We start from the raw sequence: 15444 nt of genomic DNA, 5'->3' as shown, positions 1-15444 counted from the left end.
CGCTGCCCTTTCACACATCCCTGTAACGTGCATCATTATCACCGGCTGAACTTTGACATGCTGACCTTTACCTGGCCCCGTGGCACAACTGTGCACACCATGTGTTTGTTTGCGCATTTGCATGTGCATTAGGCTCAATGAAGACGCAGCGTACAGGAGGAGTAATCAGCTTACATTGGCGCAAATAGTGGATTGGCACAGCAAGACTACCGTACACACGACAACAGCCTAACACACACATGCACACAAACCTTCCAACTACAGGGACAACAACACAACAACCGTGAAGGCACGGGGGCCATAAGTATCCATTTGTTTTCCCCACCAAATCCACTTTATAACCGGTAGAGTTCAGAAAAATAGCAAACTTTTAAAAAAGTGAGTAAAGGGAAAAATCTGTACAATGCAGTGCTAAAAATGGGGAATGTATGTATGAAAAATATCTTGACATTTTTCTTGCACAGTCGGTACCATTCTGTAAAAGAAAAGAAAAAAACGTGCACAGGTCGCTTACCTTGAAAGTGACAAAAGAAATACTGCGCAAACTATTACAAAAGTAAATAAATGAAAACCAGGCAATAGTTTTGAATGTTGGTGGAAAATAATTACCGTAATTTCCAATATACAAGCCGTGACTTTTTTCCACACGCTTTCAATCCTGCAATTTATGCAGTGATGCAGCTAGTTTGTGCATTTTTTCCTAACGGGCGCGAGGGGGCACTCGACTGGAAAAGGTAAGAATGAGACCGGTGGAATATATATGTATATATTTTACCGGCTGTTTTAGCGTGTTGCTGATGCGTTACTGCCGTGTCTCAGTGATATTTACCGCTAAGTTTTAGTTTAAACTGTTACGCTGTTAACATTAACAAACCCTGTTAGCATTAGTGCTAGCGCGGGGCTAGCGTTAGTGCTAGCTTTAGCACGGCGCTAGCGTTAGCACTAGCGTTAAACTTTCTGTGTACCGTCTTTCCTTGTAAATATCTCCTGTTTCATTGTGGGCACTTGGAACTTTTACACAGCGGCGGTGTGCTTACGTACCAAATGGTATTTCCTTTACATGCTTGTAACCAGGTGCGCTCTGTAGGCCGTGAATTGCGGTTTATGAAAAGCAAATAAACTGACGGAACTGTTTTGGGTAGACATGATGATGCGCTTATTTATAGATGACCTTGCATTTCTTTTATGTAGCTTTTAATGAGACAACTGAACCTGTCCGCAAGTATTTTGACCCAATCCTTGAAAATAAACTGCTCCACCTATCTGAAGTTGGACGGGTGCCTTCTCCAGATGGCGCGTTTGATTTAAGAAACGTGAAGTTTCAGCTCCCCCCACAGCCGGCGAACAGGATTTCTATTCACGTTTATGGAAGGCCACTTTAGAATAGCCCGATGTTTAGTTCTTTGCCATTCTGCTGCGTTTTAAGTTGTATGTTTCGGGTCATTATCCTGTTCGAGGAGTCGTGACTCGCAGCTGAGCCCGAGCTTTGCGACGGTGCCGCTCCGGATTCCCCCGTTCGTCTCGAGAACTCATTGCACCCCGCGCAAAATTCCAAACACCCTGTGTCAAAGTCATTAAGGCAGCCCCAGAAAATAGTTTTAGCTCCTCCGCGTTCCCCAGAAGATACAATGTTCTTTTCCGTGCTTCATATTTGTTCCGTAACCATAGAGCTGACGTGACTTGCCAAAAAGCTCCAGTTGTGTCATGTCTTTATTTTGTTTTTGTTTTTTTCCTTTGCAATTTCCCCTCTTGTCACTTTCAGGCCATATCAGTGACCATTGTGTTTTTTCGTTATTTGACAGAAGACTGCCAACATTTCTGTCCATGTTTATCTTGATAATGAGCAGCATTACCAAAGGTCAACTCCCACACAACACGGGCAATATGATCACCTAAATGTATTTGTTAATGTATCATAATGTAATTTTGCTGCACATACGTTTATACAGGAGCACTTTGTAGCATGACCGCTGTTTCACTGGTTTTACCAAAGCACGAATTCCCATGATGATTCATTGCAATCCTATTAAACATGGTGCAATATCTCAACTTTACCATTCATGATACACGACAATTTGAAATTTTGGTCCCGATTTTTACAAGAATCGTGGAAATTGACACTGTAGATTTGGCTTTGCGGGCCACATAAAATCATGCGGCAGGCTGGATCTGGCCCCGGGCCTCGAGTTTGACACCTGTGACATATACATAGTGTATCTTTAGAAGTATTCACCCGTGACAAAGTAACTATCATGTACTGTGAAAACAAATAGTACATTAATGATGATACACATTTAAAAACTTTCTGCAGCCCACAGAAAACGTGTCTCAATCTGTTACAGTAAGGCAAGATTCAAGTGTAGGTGGAGAGCAAAAAAGCAAATTGGTGACAGTTTTGCTCCCAAAAACAACAGAAGGAAGCGTCTAACAAGCGGCATGCATTCTCGACTAATAAGACTGCCGTTTCCAATAAAAATGATCTCTAAATCGCTGAAATTGTAACATTTTCCACTGTCAAAAAAATACATGATTTCCCCGCCTATTCCAACATCACAGATGCCACTAAAGAGCTCCAGCTAAGACCTTCAGCGAAGTTAAAAGTTCAGGGAGTCTGTTATCAAGCAAGCGGTGTATACAAAGCTGCTCAAGAACCCTGAACCCTCGGAAAACATTCTATTTGTAAAGCCGTCGTAACCTTACGTTCTGTACTTTGTGTTGACGTTATAAAAGAGCTCGAAAGATTTGTACTAAAGTTCAGAGAGCAAACGACTGAGGCCAAGAAGCGCAATCCAGAGAAAGCACACGAAATCTTTGGCTGACCACATAGCTCGTGATCTACTACATTTGTAATTAACATTAAAAAAAAAATAAATGAAGGTTTCATAAATTCTTGTCAACAAAGGAGCGAGTATCAAATCAGATGAGACCGAATCTGATATGTCTGATGTCATCCCTCTGATAAAAGCAGTACATTCCAAGTTCCGCTACAGAACTTCTACGTGTTTTGCTATCAAGCCGATAATAATTAAATACAGGAATAGGAGGGCCGATACTAGAACTACTTTGAATAATTAAGGTGGCTTCATTATCAAATTGCTTAATCTAAATTCATTTTTATGACTATTCTGTTTTGTGATGTTTACCCTTATATTGTCATTAAATAGTGGAAATCCAGGACAGAATTAGGACAAAGTTTACTGCATTTATTCATTTATTTTTAACAAAGCAATTTCCCCCCCTTCATTATCATAGCTGGATTTTTCTCTGAAACATTACCAGTATTTTTATTTTATTTTTAAATAACCTTTTTAATGGGATGAATGTATAATATCAAAGTCGTAAAGTCATTTAAAGTTTTTAATCGGCTAAAGTAACAGTTTGAAAATTAATTGCTGGTTGGCTGGTGGACCCTCAGCACCAGCTTGCTTGTTTATTTTGTGCTGCCTTGTGGCAGCATAACATGCAAACACAAAAATGCGGAGGAGGTGCTGTCAATCGATACTAATCCTGGTTTGGTATTGATATTATTGATATTCACATCAATCACCACTATCGCATAATTACAACAACAGCTTGCTAAGGTGGTAACATAGGGAGTAAGAGTAAAAGTGCCGTAATTTCTGGCCTATAATGCGGTTTATGCAGTGATGTGGCGAACTTCTGCATTTTCTTCCTAACGGCTGCAAGGGGGCACTCGAGCGGAAAAGGTAAGAGTGAGACCGGTGGAATATACGTGCCGAAGAAGTGACTTTACTGGTCCGGCTCTGTTAGCGCTGCGCTAACGTGTGACTGCCGTGTCTCAGTGATTTTTAGCGGTATGTTTTTTTTTTTAACCGGCTCTCTTAGCGTGGTGATAGCGTTAGCATTAGCGCGGTGCTAGCATTAGCGCTAGCGTTAACATTAGTGCAGCGACACTAGCGTTAGCATTAGCATTAGCACAGCGGCGCTAGTATTAAACTCTGTGTACCTTCTTTGTAAATATCTCGTGTTTCAATGTGGGTTTCAATGTGGGCATATGCAGTTTTACACAGCTGCGGCCTATGTATGTACCAAATGGTATTTCCTTTACAAATGTATGGGTGAGGCTTATAACCAGGTGCGCTGTGTAGGCCGGGAATTACGGTAACTTGTTTAGTTTACTGACACTCCAGTTGAAGTTTACTCGAAAACTAAACTCACATATCACGAGAATTAAACCTATTGGATGCTCAAATACACCAAAAAATTAGTTACATTTAAACTCGTGACTTCTACTTTTTGTTTCTGCAAGTGTGTATCAAGCAGCGTGTATGATACTGCCCCTCAGAGGTCACCGTGTGCACAGCAGTTACTTTATGCAACCCATTGGTTAATCATAAACAAGTTCGTTTTTCTAATATTGTTCTCTGTCATATCACATGATCAAGACTCGTCACATGATCTAACATTCCACATTACAAAATAAGCGACTTGGAATCACCGTGGCAAAATGTTTATTGATATTCTTTAAATCACCTGCATGGAGAAATTAGGAGAGTAAAAGTCTTCACCCCGAAGATGAAATTGTTTTGCGTGATAGTGGTGTCATTTGCTTGAGATGGTGTTCGCGTGTTTTCATGATAACAACATGACTCACGAGATAATTGCCCACAAAACAAAAAACAAACAAAAAAAAAAAAAACAGCCTGGTGTTGGAGATTATTTCGCACCAGGAACGGAAAATACAGACAAACACATAAACCTCACCTGTCTTCCTGCTGTCTGAGGTATTTTCTCAGCTTGTCTAAGTTGCTGTCGGCCTTTTGAAGTGCGTCACGTAGAAGTTTTTTTTTTTTTTTCTTCAGCACGCTGCTTCCTGAAACTCTCAGTCTGCAAGTTTCCAAGCTCGATTCTCAGTCGTCTCCCTTTCCCTTGACACGTTTCTTGATATCATACTTCCATCTCCCTCTTCACCCTCTCAGTTTTCTGTTCAAAGTCCTCGACGAGACTTTTCTCCTTCGCTTCGGTCTTTTCTTGTGGGTTCGCCTTGATGCGTTTCTCTTCTCCGGCTGCCCGTCTCTGGACCTCAATTCCACGGGCCCACTCCCACTCCAATCTGCCCACTTTCGGTGCCTCTCGCTGGACCTTTTTTTCTCTCCAGGCCATTTCTACTGTTTTATGGAGCTGATGAAACTCGTGGAAAAATGAGGCAGCTCACGCCAGGGTAATGACAGACTGTCTCGCCGTGCGCCATCTGAGGAGGGAAGACACTCTATTTGTTGGGAATGCAAAGTAGAAAGTATAATTCCCTCAGAAATAGGTCACCGTGTGTTGCCGTGCCAGGACATGGAGTAAGGACGATAAGTCTAGTTAATAAATGTCAGCATATCTGGAGAACAGACAACGGGATAGGTTAGGGAGGACATCACAAGAATAAGATTTTAGGCATAGGTATTTATTGGACAAATCAAGAGGAATAGAAGAATCCATTTTTTTTCAAATATTTTAAAGTGTATGGAATGTGCAATTTCTAACGCAAATTATCTTATCTAGAAAATATATGTTCAACTGTTCCATAAAATGCATCTCCTGTTCGATGTTTACTATATTACGATATTTCCAAGACGAGGCATAACCTCCACGATGGGTCCGACTGCTGTGTCGGCTTCTTCGTGGCCAGCGACCTCGTCTAGATTCGAACGCGTGTGCTGTCTCACTGGCTCAAATTGATAACCTTTAACGCCTTTATAACGCTCGTATTCTTCATCGTCTTCGTGGGGCCCTTCAGAATAATATTCATCGCTCGAATTTTCGGAAAATTCGTCGGCGTTCTTACAGTGTATGCCTACGGGATCCACGGTGTCGTCACAACGTCCTATGTCAGGCCCCTGATCGTCTGTTTCCGCTTCGTTTCCGTCTTTTTCCGGTGAATCCGGCGATGTGCGATCATTTGTTGCAAATAATTGAGAAGTAAAAATGTTTCCTTCATAACGGATTCAAGATTTGTACTCGGCGTAAAAACTGTATAATATTCGCAAAAAGGTGCATTGCGGTCTTTCCATTCCCTTTAAGGATGGGGGTCATCCTTTCAATGTTCAGAATCTCGAACAAGCAGTTTTTCTGCCTATCCCTAATCTTAAGACTTGGATCAAATTGGCCATTGACCAAATTTGAGACGCGTTCCCCGAAAGACAGAAAGCCATCATTTTTCTATTGTTATCCCACTTCACTTCCGCCCATTTGCCCAGCTCAAATCACTCATTGTTAAAAGCGGAGAGATTGAAATGAATGACAGGAGAATGAACTGTGAAGACAGATGAAACGCACAAGGATCATTGGAAAATCCTGTTAACCAGACAAATGATTGACAGGTGATGCATCTCTCAGTCTGTGTTAGCATCTTGTCCGCTCATGTCAGGTGGAGTGGCAAAGTACATCTTCCTCATGTATTTTGGGACAGTGGGGGGACTGCCTTGTGTGGAAAAAAAAAAAAAAAAGATGAATCTATATAAAGTAGGAGACAATGTTGTGCACCTGAAACAGCAAATATATTTTTGTGACAATAGCAGTAGTTCCATCCATTGAGCATCCTTTTTCATTTGTGGTTCTATTTTGCACTAGAGTGATGTGTTTTTGAGGTTGACACTGGGTCATGAAACCTCAGGGCCAATGTGGCTAAATTGTAAAAAAAAAAAAAAAAAAAATTGTCTTGTGTGTACTTCGCCACAGCATCACGTGTGTTAATGTGGCTAAGCCTTTAGCCACACTTAGCCAGTCCTCATCAATAGGAAGCTTGTCAGGAAGTGGGTCCAATCAAAACTGCCTAGTCATCAATGAGACTAAGGCTGAACGATTTGGGAAAATGCCCTCTTTGCGAGGTTGGTTTCATAATTTTTTTAAACAAATACTGTGATTTTGATTTACCATTCAATGGTGTGGGTGTATTGGTCTTCAGAATGATACATTAAACAAGAAATAAATTATTATAAAGTACAATATGACCAACAGGGCTACCCCGAGAACGCCAGACCTCGGAAGCTAAGCAGGTTTGGCCCTGGTTCGTACTTGGACGAGAGACCGCTTGGGAATACTAGGTGCTGTAAGATTGTCTCCCCGGCTAAATGCTGAAGGGTTGCATCAGGAAGGCCATACGACTTAAAAAGTGTGCCAAACATTATGTGTTCATCGAAGATGACACGCTGCGGCGACCCCTAACGGGACAAGCCAAAAGGAAAAGAAGAAGACAATATGACCAACAGGACATTGGCTACTGCTAGCTATGACAACTGTGACAACTAATGTGAATGAATTGCAGGGCACACTGACCATTAGCATTTCAAATGCACATAGCGGCACTACAGTATGCTTCAATTACGCGCCAAGTGGCATCAGGTCTTATCTTCTCTGATGTGGCGCTCCCAGTAACTAGGAAACTTTGCGAGCTTGTCAGTTCAGTGAGCAGCGACGTGACGGCGGATCTCCCGAGTTCACACTCAATGACAAATTGAAAGATTTTATGATGCGGAGAGGACTACACCGCTAACACGCTTAACAAACAGAGTGAGAATGCTCAACTTAACTTTAATCAGGAAGTGCTTTTGACGAGGGATTTTGATTTGCCAGCATGGCAAATGTGGGCAACATTCCCTTAGGCACACATTCAGCTTCATTTAGCCTTTGGCGAGGTGGTGATTGGGCGGTTTTGAAATGGCCAACCCTTATCTGGCTGGTGTTTCCACCGTGATTCCCATACCTGCTTCAGCTAAATAATTCCATTTAAAAAATGAAATCCCTTCACTGTCCACAAGGGCAACTTCAATTTCCCCACATGCGTTTAACTGACCTTATTGTAGAATGCTCGCCGTGACCTAACTGACGATAGTGTTTAACACTGAAAGCGTGAGAGTAGATTTACTGTCAATGTCAACTCACTCTGCAATGTGCATGTAAAAAAAAAACAAGCTGTTTTGGAACAAGAGAAGGATTACTGAATCTGTTGTTGACGAAAAAAAGTTATTATTTCAACATGTATTGAGTGGTACAGTATATGAGCTGAACTAATGCCCCCGGTTAGCCGTGCTTCGACGCCAATTCTGGTTGTGTGTAAAGCCGGGCCCGGCAAAGAAGCTTAATCCGAGTCTGTTGTGGCCACTAACGGGCTCCCAAGATGCCCGGTGCCCATGTTCCGTTCGCAGAAAGCCTTGACAGAACGTGTCAGACCTTGATCAAATACCGGATTTGTGAGTTACCCCATCAGAATGAGACGGGCCAGGAAAGGAACGTAGTGGCATCCGTCGTTAGATAGTCGGCCAAAACCGGAGTGTGCCTCTGCGCCTCTGAGAATCACCAGCCAGTTACGCCCAAGGCTTCTCACAGATACTGTGATGACACGGTGAGAACATTTATAAAAAGTAAATGCTCTGAAATCCCAAGGCACACTATGTTTCGGGAAAAAAAAAACAAGGTAGCCAAAGTCACCAGAAACATAGTGTAAACGTAGGACTGGAGTGAGGGGGTGGTGTCGTAAAGGTTTGCTGCAACCCGCATACAGTAGAATCGCAAAGGATGACTGATCATGAGGTCTGACAAGTCACACGAATTTGGAGTTCCAACTGATGCTATGCACAATCTCACAAAATGCATGCAGTTACTACGGTAAATCAGCATCAAAGGATACATGTCATGCGTTTTGATTTTGACCCCTTGCAGCGCTTATGTAGCCTGAACAAGTAGTATTGAAAGAAACAATATGAGAAGAAGAAACCAGCAGCGATGTAAAATACAGTAATTATTTAGTAACTGCAATCAGAGAAAGGCTCCGGTGCTGTTCCAGTACTTTTGTCGAGCAGAATGTTTTATAGCAAAGCAATTACTGCTTTGTCATTTTTTTCTTTGCCGCTTATCCTCACGAGGGTGGCGGGAAATGCTGGAGCCTATCCCAGCTGTCAACGGGTAGGATGCGTGGTACACCCTGAACTGGTTGCCAGCCAATCGCAGGGCACATAGAGACAAACCACACTCACAATCACACCTAGGGGCAATTTAGAGTGTCCAATTAATGTTGCATGTTTTTGGGATGTGGGAGGAAACCGGAGTGCCTGGAGAAAACCCACAGAGGCACGGGGAGAACATGCAAACTCCACACGGGCGAGGCCGGGATTAAACCCGTGTCCTCAGAACTGTGAGGCCAACACTTTACCAGCTGATCCACCGTGCCCCCCGCAGAGTTTTATCGTTTCTATAGTTTATAATTGTCTCAATGAAAAAAAGAGGAACTACATGCAAAATAGAGAACACGTTGTCCGTCTAGCACAGGGGTCACCGACGTGGTCCCCGCGGGCAAATGGTAGCTCGCGAGGAACATATAGGTCCCTGCCAGGTATGTTCTAAAAATACCGTCGGCCAAAAATTGTTACTGTTATTTGTGCTTTAAATTCTGAATGTGACTTGCTTACGTGAATTAAAATGTTTAAATACCTGTAAATGTCACTTACTACAATAAATTAAAACCAAAAATATTTCATGTACGTGTAATGAACTGCGTCTGAAATTTGCCGCAAACCGGTCGCGTCAGTCCTTCATACGATCGGTGATCACGAAGTCGCCCTCAGACTCAAAAAGGTTGCTGAGCCCTGGCCTAGCACTAGCCAAAAAAAAAAAAAAAAAAATGGTGCTCTGATTATTATTGCATTTGAGAGATAAAAATTGAACAGAATACTGAATCGATGAAGGATGGACGCCATGTTGGGTGAAATCATGATTAGCTGAAATGGCGATGAGGCAAGAGTAGACATTGTCTACGAAAACAAAGCTCCATTGAGCTATGTCAGCTGACTGAGAGCGATGGATTTTTGCAGGCGCTACACTAGCGGCCTGACCCCGCGTCCTGTTATTTTCCTGGATTATTCACCATTTTAAAATGTTGAAAAAAAAATAGCACAAGCGCACACTGATGTGGACGACCGACGGTGGTGATGTATTATACCGGTCCAGGGTCTGTGCTGCCTCTTGTCCCAAGTCAGTCGGGATAGGCTCAAGAGAGCGTGAGTACTGTATGTTATAGAGAGCGAGAGAGAGCGAGAGAGAGAGAGAGAGAGAGAGAAAGGGAGTGAGAGAGAGAGGGAGAGAGAGAGAGAGAGAGAAAAAAACAGCAAAAAAGCATGCAATTGTGAGCAAAATTTTTGGGCACAGGGGGGTTTTAGTGTTTATTGTGCAGATGTCCTCATGGTTCCTGCAGGCAGAGATACAGCAAAAAACTGTGTCTATTTGTGTGAGTGTAACAGTGTTTATTAGCGGCGAATGAAGCCCTCTAAAAATGCTTATGCATGTAAATCTGTGTGGTGGGACGCTTCTTCATGCAAGTGATGTGGTTATGAAGACAGACAAGAAGGGGACAACGCACAACATTCAAGTGACCTGAGGGCTGATTTGTGCCCGTTCCATACACACACACACACACACACACACACACACACACATACACACAAACACGCTCACAAAAAAAAAAAGCATGAAGCAGACACGCTTTAACACACTCATGTAACCGGCAATGCGCCAGAAGGACATTTTACACAGTAGACAGAAACACACACCCAAAGGCACAAGACACAAACAAGAAACACGGGCAAACTAAAGATTACATTGTCGCGTTAGCATCTGCCGACGAAAGCCGAGATCCACACAATCACTCACATGCGACACCGACACACTCGTGCACCAACCCCGAGGGCCAAATGTCTGCGCCACCAGGAGGTCGTGTGGCTCCCGTGACTGACTTTGGCCCCGCGAGAAGACCCCCTGCCCGATCTACTGACACGGTCGCTTAGCACTGAAGCTACACACCTAACCATTCCGCACGCATGCGGTTCCAGCAAGCACGTGCGCGCACAGAGACATCTCGGAGGTAATCAAAGAAGTGAGAGGAGATGAAATTAGTATTCCGGAGACGTGAGGGAAAAGGTCGTGTTGTTCATTGACTCACGCCAGCAGCTGATTGATGCTTGACGTCTGCAGCCCATATCTCTTTGTCCTCTGGTGCACGTGTCACGTCAGAGGCTCCCGCTGCGTTCTTTACCCGACTCAGTCATTCTCTCTTTTCACAGACTCCATTAGACAACTGGAGAGTTGCCATAAAGCGCTCTAAAACATTGAAGTTGAAGAACACACACACACACACACATTATTTAAATGTGCATAATGGCCCGCTTCACCTGGAGTGATGGACATGCTTTCATGTCGTTTGGTTTACCAGTCCAGTCCAGTATATATTCGATGGTGGAAATGCTAAACTTTCTATCTGAAAAATGTTCTTTTACAGACACAAAACACTTTTCTTGTTATTGGTCAAGATAAAATCTGCCAAACAGAAAATGAAAAAAAAACATAATACAGAATACACTATTTTCCAGGTGAAGAGTGAAGCGCAAGGGAGAAGAGATAGCAAGGGTGCACGACTTCAAATACTTGGGGTCAACAATACGAAGAAATGGTAAGTGTGGTAAGGAAGTGAAGAAACGGGTCCAAGCGGGGTGGAACATTTGGCGGAAGGTGTCTGGTGTGTTAGGTGAGAGAAGAGCCTCCATCAGGATGAAGGGAAAAGTCTATTAAACAGTGGTGAGGCCGGCCGTGATGGACGGATTAGAGACGGTGGCACTGAAGAAACAACAGGAAGCTGAACTGGAGGTGGCAGAAATGAAGATGTTGAGGTTCTCTCTTGGAGTGAGCAGGTTGGATAGGATTAGAAATGAGCTCATTAGAGGGACGGCCAAAGTTGGATGTTTTGGCGACAAGGTTAGAGAGGGCAGAGTCCGATGGTTTGGACATGTTGAGAGGCGAGAGAGTGAGTATATTGGTAGAAGGCTGCGGAGGATGGAGCTGCCAGGCAAAAGAGCGAGAGGAAGGCCAAAGAAAAGGTTTATGGATGCGGTGAGGGAGGACATGAGGACTGTGGGTGTTAGAGAGGAAGATACACGAGACGGGCTTAGATGGAAAAAGATGACACGCTGTGGCGACCACGAACGGGACAAGCCGAAAGGAAAAGAAGAAGACACTATTTCCCAAGTACTGTCATCCCTGTGACAGAGGAACGTGCGTATCGTTCAAGCTTCACAAGACAAAATGAGCTTCGTTAACCCGAGTTCACAATCACGAGCAAATGCGTACCGGTGACTAAAGGACCGGATATCGGTGAAATGACTGATGACGAGCGATGACGTCTCACGCCGTCACAGGCGATTGAACTCACTTTCACAAGTGATCTTCGGAAAACTGAGACCCGCAGAGAATGAGCGACGTTGTCCTGCACTCAGAAACTGAAGATCCCTGTTTTACAAAATTCTCTAACTGACCAAAGAGAGCTGATCACGTTTTCTTAAATGTGCGCTGAAAGGCACTTTTTTGTTTTGTAACTGAGCCAAACGACAAAGAAGCTCATCATCAACAGTCTACCAGTCAAAGCATATATATAGGGACAAAGTATGTATGTAAGTACGTACGTACATGTACAGCACTTATATATGTTTGTGTATTTTATGCATGCGTGTGTGTGTAAGCGTGCCTGCTCATGCACTTGGACCCCCTCCAGAATCCAAGTTATCACCACAATGCCTCCGTGCTCCATCAATTAAACATGCTGATATTACCTCTCGCCTGATGTGAGACATTTAGGCTGGGTTAGAGTGGTGCGCATGGGGTGCAGGTGGGTGGGGGACACGGAAAATGGGGGCTTTCTGCCAGTGGCTCGTACGTTGCCAGGATGGAAAAACATAATTAATTTACACGCCGCCTTTTTTAACGCCGTGACAGTCTGTGTGCTTGTGTCTGTAAAGGCTGCACTCATTGTCTCATGTACTGAAGGTAGAGGGTAGACACGAAAGAAAATCTCTTTATTTCTTTTCTTTTTTTTTTTTAACTCTGCCACGTGGTCTCCACAGATAATCGTTCATCTCCCCTTTGTCCTCTTCTCCCTCCTTGCTTATTTGTCTATTCCCCTTTTCCTCTCGCTCTTTACGCCTCTCCGTTGTCCACCTCCGCCTCCTTGTCTACTGATGCCGTGATCCATCTGGCTCATCAAAACACCAAAAGTGGGTCACTGTCATGAGCACATATATGCTCAGACACCAGACACACACATGAATACACACGACCCCCCCCCCCAGAACACCCAAACATGCATTCCGTGACCAAAACGTCTGACCAAAAACTGACCAAACGTGCGTGCGACCGCTCGCACACAATCATGCACAGCCCACGCACTCAAATCTGACAAGTACAATTTTTTTATCAAGGGTCACATACGTATAAAAATGCACACATATTCCTACATTAATGTAACTATAACGTGAAGAGACTCAACTCACAAAGTTATCAGTTAAAATTTAAGTTTTAACAAACAGCGTTACGATCTATTTTCCTAGGAGGAAGTTACGGACCACACAGTTTCCCATAAACTGTTCGATAAGTAAACGGCATTCGCGTTTATCTATTTGTTGCACTCATCAGACGAGTAGAAGGTCAAGGCTTTTAATAAAGGCGAGGCGTGCGCACGGCAGCAGCAGTGAGTCACCGAGCCAGTGAAGCAAAACTGAGTGCACAATGAAATCTGTTTGGAGATGTGACAGAAGAGAACAAGGTGCTTTTTTTTTTTTTTTTTTTTTTTTTCCTAATGTGCCCGGGGAATTAGAGGCATTAGGATTAGGTTTAATCAAGTGATATAATGACTGGTGGTGGATTTAGAGAGGAAGGGGTAGAGAAAAAACAAAAACAAAGAGCAAGCGAAACAGACTCAAATTATACCTGGATCCTTTTAAACTCGCTCTCTCTCATTCAATCTCTCAAATGCTTATTCTCTCTATCCGCTTCATCCCTCTCCTCCCTGTCGGCGAAATCACAGACACGATAGATCACGCAAGCATTTAAAATGGGATTAAGTCGTTAAGGGATTTATCCTTGCCCCCCCCCCCTTCCCCCAATATTCTTAAATAATTTTCCTTTTCGGAATGTTGATGCGTGAGCGAATTTATCAAGTGTCTCCTCTTTGCCGCCCAGCTGTGCGCTCGTCTTTGCGTGTCAAAACCAGAACATTTTTGTCACTTTGCGTGCACGCCAGTGCAGCACTTTAGTTTTTTTGGTTTTTTTTTTTTTTTTTCTTTTCTTTGTCCTTTTCGCCTATCCGCGTGCAGAGGCGGGTGTGTGCTCGGATGCCCGGGCGCATGTGCAGTCTTGGATGCGCATGTATGCGTGGCCGTGCTTGTGATCGAGATGGCACTTCGTGACAGCGGCTTTGTTGATTTTTTTGCAACGATAAAGACCCCCTGCGGTGCTCAGCGTAGCGAGAGCCACCGCTGAGATTCCACTCATCTGGACCCCACATCACAAAACACATCACAATAAGTGTGAGTGTCTCTATATGGAAGTCGATAGTACAGTATAGTACAGTATAATACAGTATATTATAATGATATATTATTCCTGACTGCAGCACAGAATCAGAATCATCTTTATTTGACAAGTATGTCAAAAACACATAAGGAATTTGTCTCGGGTAGTTCGAGCGGGGCGGCACGGAGGTTCAGCATTGGCCTCACAGTTCTGAGGTCCCGGGTTCGATCCAGGCCCCACCTGTGTGGACTTCCAGCGCGGGTTCTTCCTCTGGGCACTCCGGTTTGCAACATTAAATTGGACATGCTAAATTGCCCCTGGGTGTGATTGTGAGGGCGACCGTTTGTCTGTATGTGCCTTGCAATTGGCTGGCAACCAGTTCAGGCTGTGCTCCCCACCCCCCTGCTCCTGCCCGTTGACAGCTGCGATAGGCTCCAGCACTCCCCTCGTGAGGATAAGCGGCAAAGAAATAGATGGATGAATGGAGCGGTTTTAGCACAACAACAGTAAATTGACGGAGAATTCTTTTGAAACAAAGACAAAAAAAACACATTCACTGAACAATATAAGGCTACCAGCAATGTGGCCATGCTGGTACATTTTTTTATTTGACAACCAGCAAAGAAGATGTACTTGCTATAATTGGGTGAAAAGTGCAGAAGTGGAACTAATGGCATGCAAGTAACAGAGAGGAGAGAAAAAGTATCAGGTGTCGACAGTACACTTGTGTAACGTCTATATGCGGCGCCAGTGGCAGACGTTATTAACATGCAGTCGTTCTAACGGAGTGAGTGAACAACTCTGCAGAGGCCGGCAAAGAATCACCTTTTGCTTCCTCGACCAGCACTTGGCCGCGCGTCACATCACATCCCAACAAAGGGCACGGCACAGCGTGGCACAACGCGGCACACACAACAACAAACAAGGATCCGGTCGAGCAGCCAGCGGACTGACTGGCTGTGCTGCTATATTAGCTGTTATTTATTAGCTGGTTTGAAATGAGACTGGAGTGAAACTACGTGCCCATTTTTATTTCTTATTTCTATTGATTAATATATACACACAAACACACACCACTTTGGGGCAGTTGCATTTCCACTTCAACAA

The 15444-nt window shown here is 43.8% G+C and overlaps 1 long non-coding RNA gene across 1 annotated transcript in view; it reads right to left on the bottom strand.

Annotated features, from left to right (window-relative positions):
* Positions 1 to 15444, bottom strand: part of LOC133505145 (uncharacterized) — a 106009-nt gene that overhangs the window by 48106 nt on the left and 42459 nt on the right. The window contains exon 4 of the long non-coding RNA XR_009796158.1: positions 4726 to 5212. This is a non-coding gene — a long non-coding RNA (uncharacterized LOC133505145). The remainder of the gene's footprint in view (positions 1 to 4725; positions 5213 to 15444) is intronic.

Source organism: Syngnathoides biaculeatus, chromosome 8, assembly GCF_019802595.1.
Source record: "Syngnathoides biaculeatus isolate LvHL_M chromosome 8, ASM1980259v1, whole genome shotgun sequence".
Classification (NCBI taxonomy): Eukaryota; Metazoa; Chordata; class Actinopteri; order Syngnathiformes; family Syngnathidae; genus Syngnathoides; species Syngnathoides biaculeatus.
Note: the sequence above shows the minus strand (reverse complement) of the source record. Positions and strands in the feature narration are given on the sequence as shown.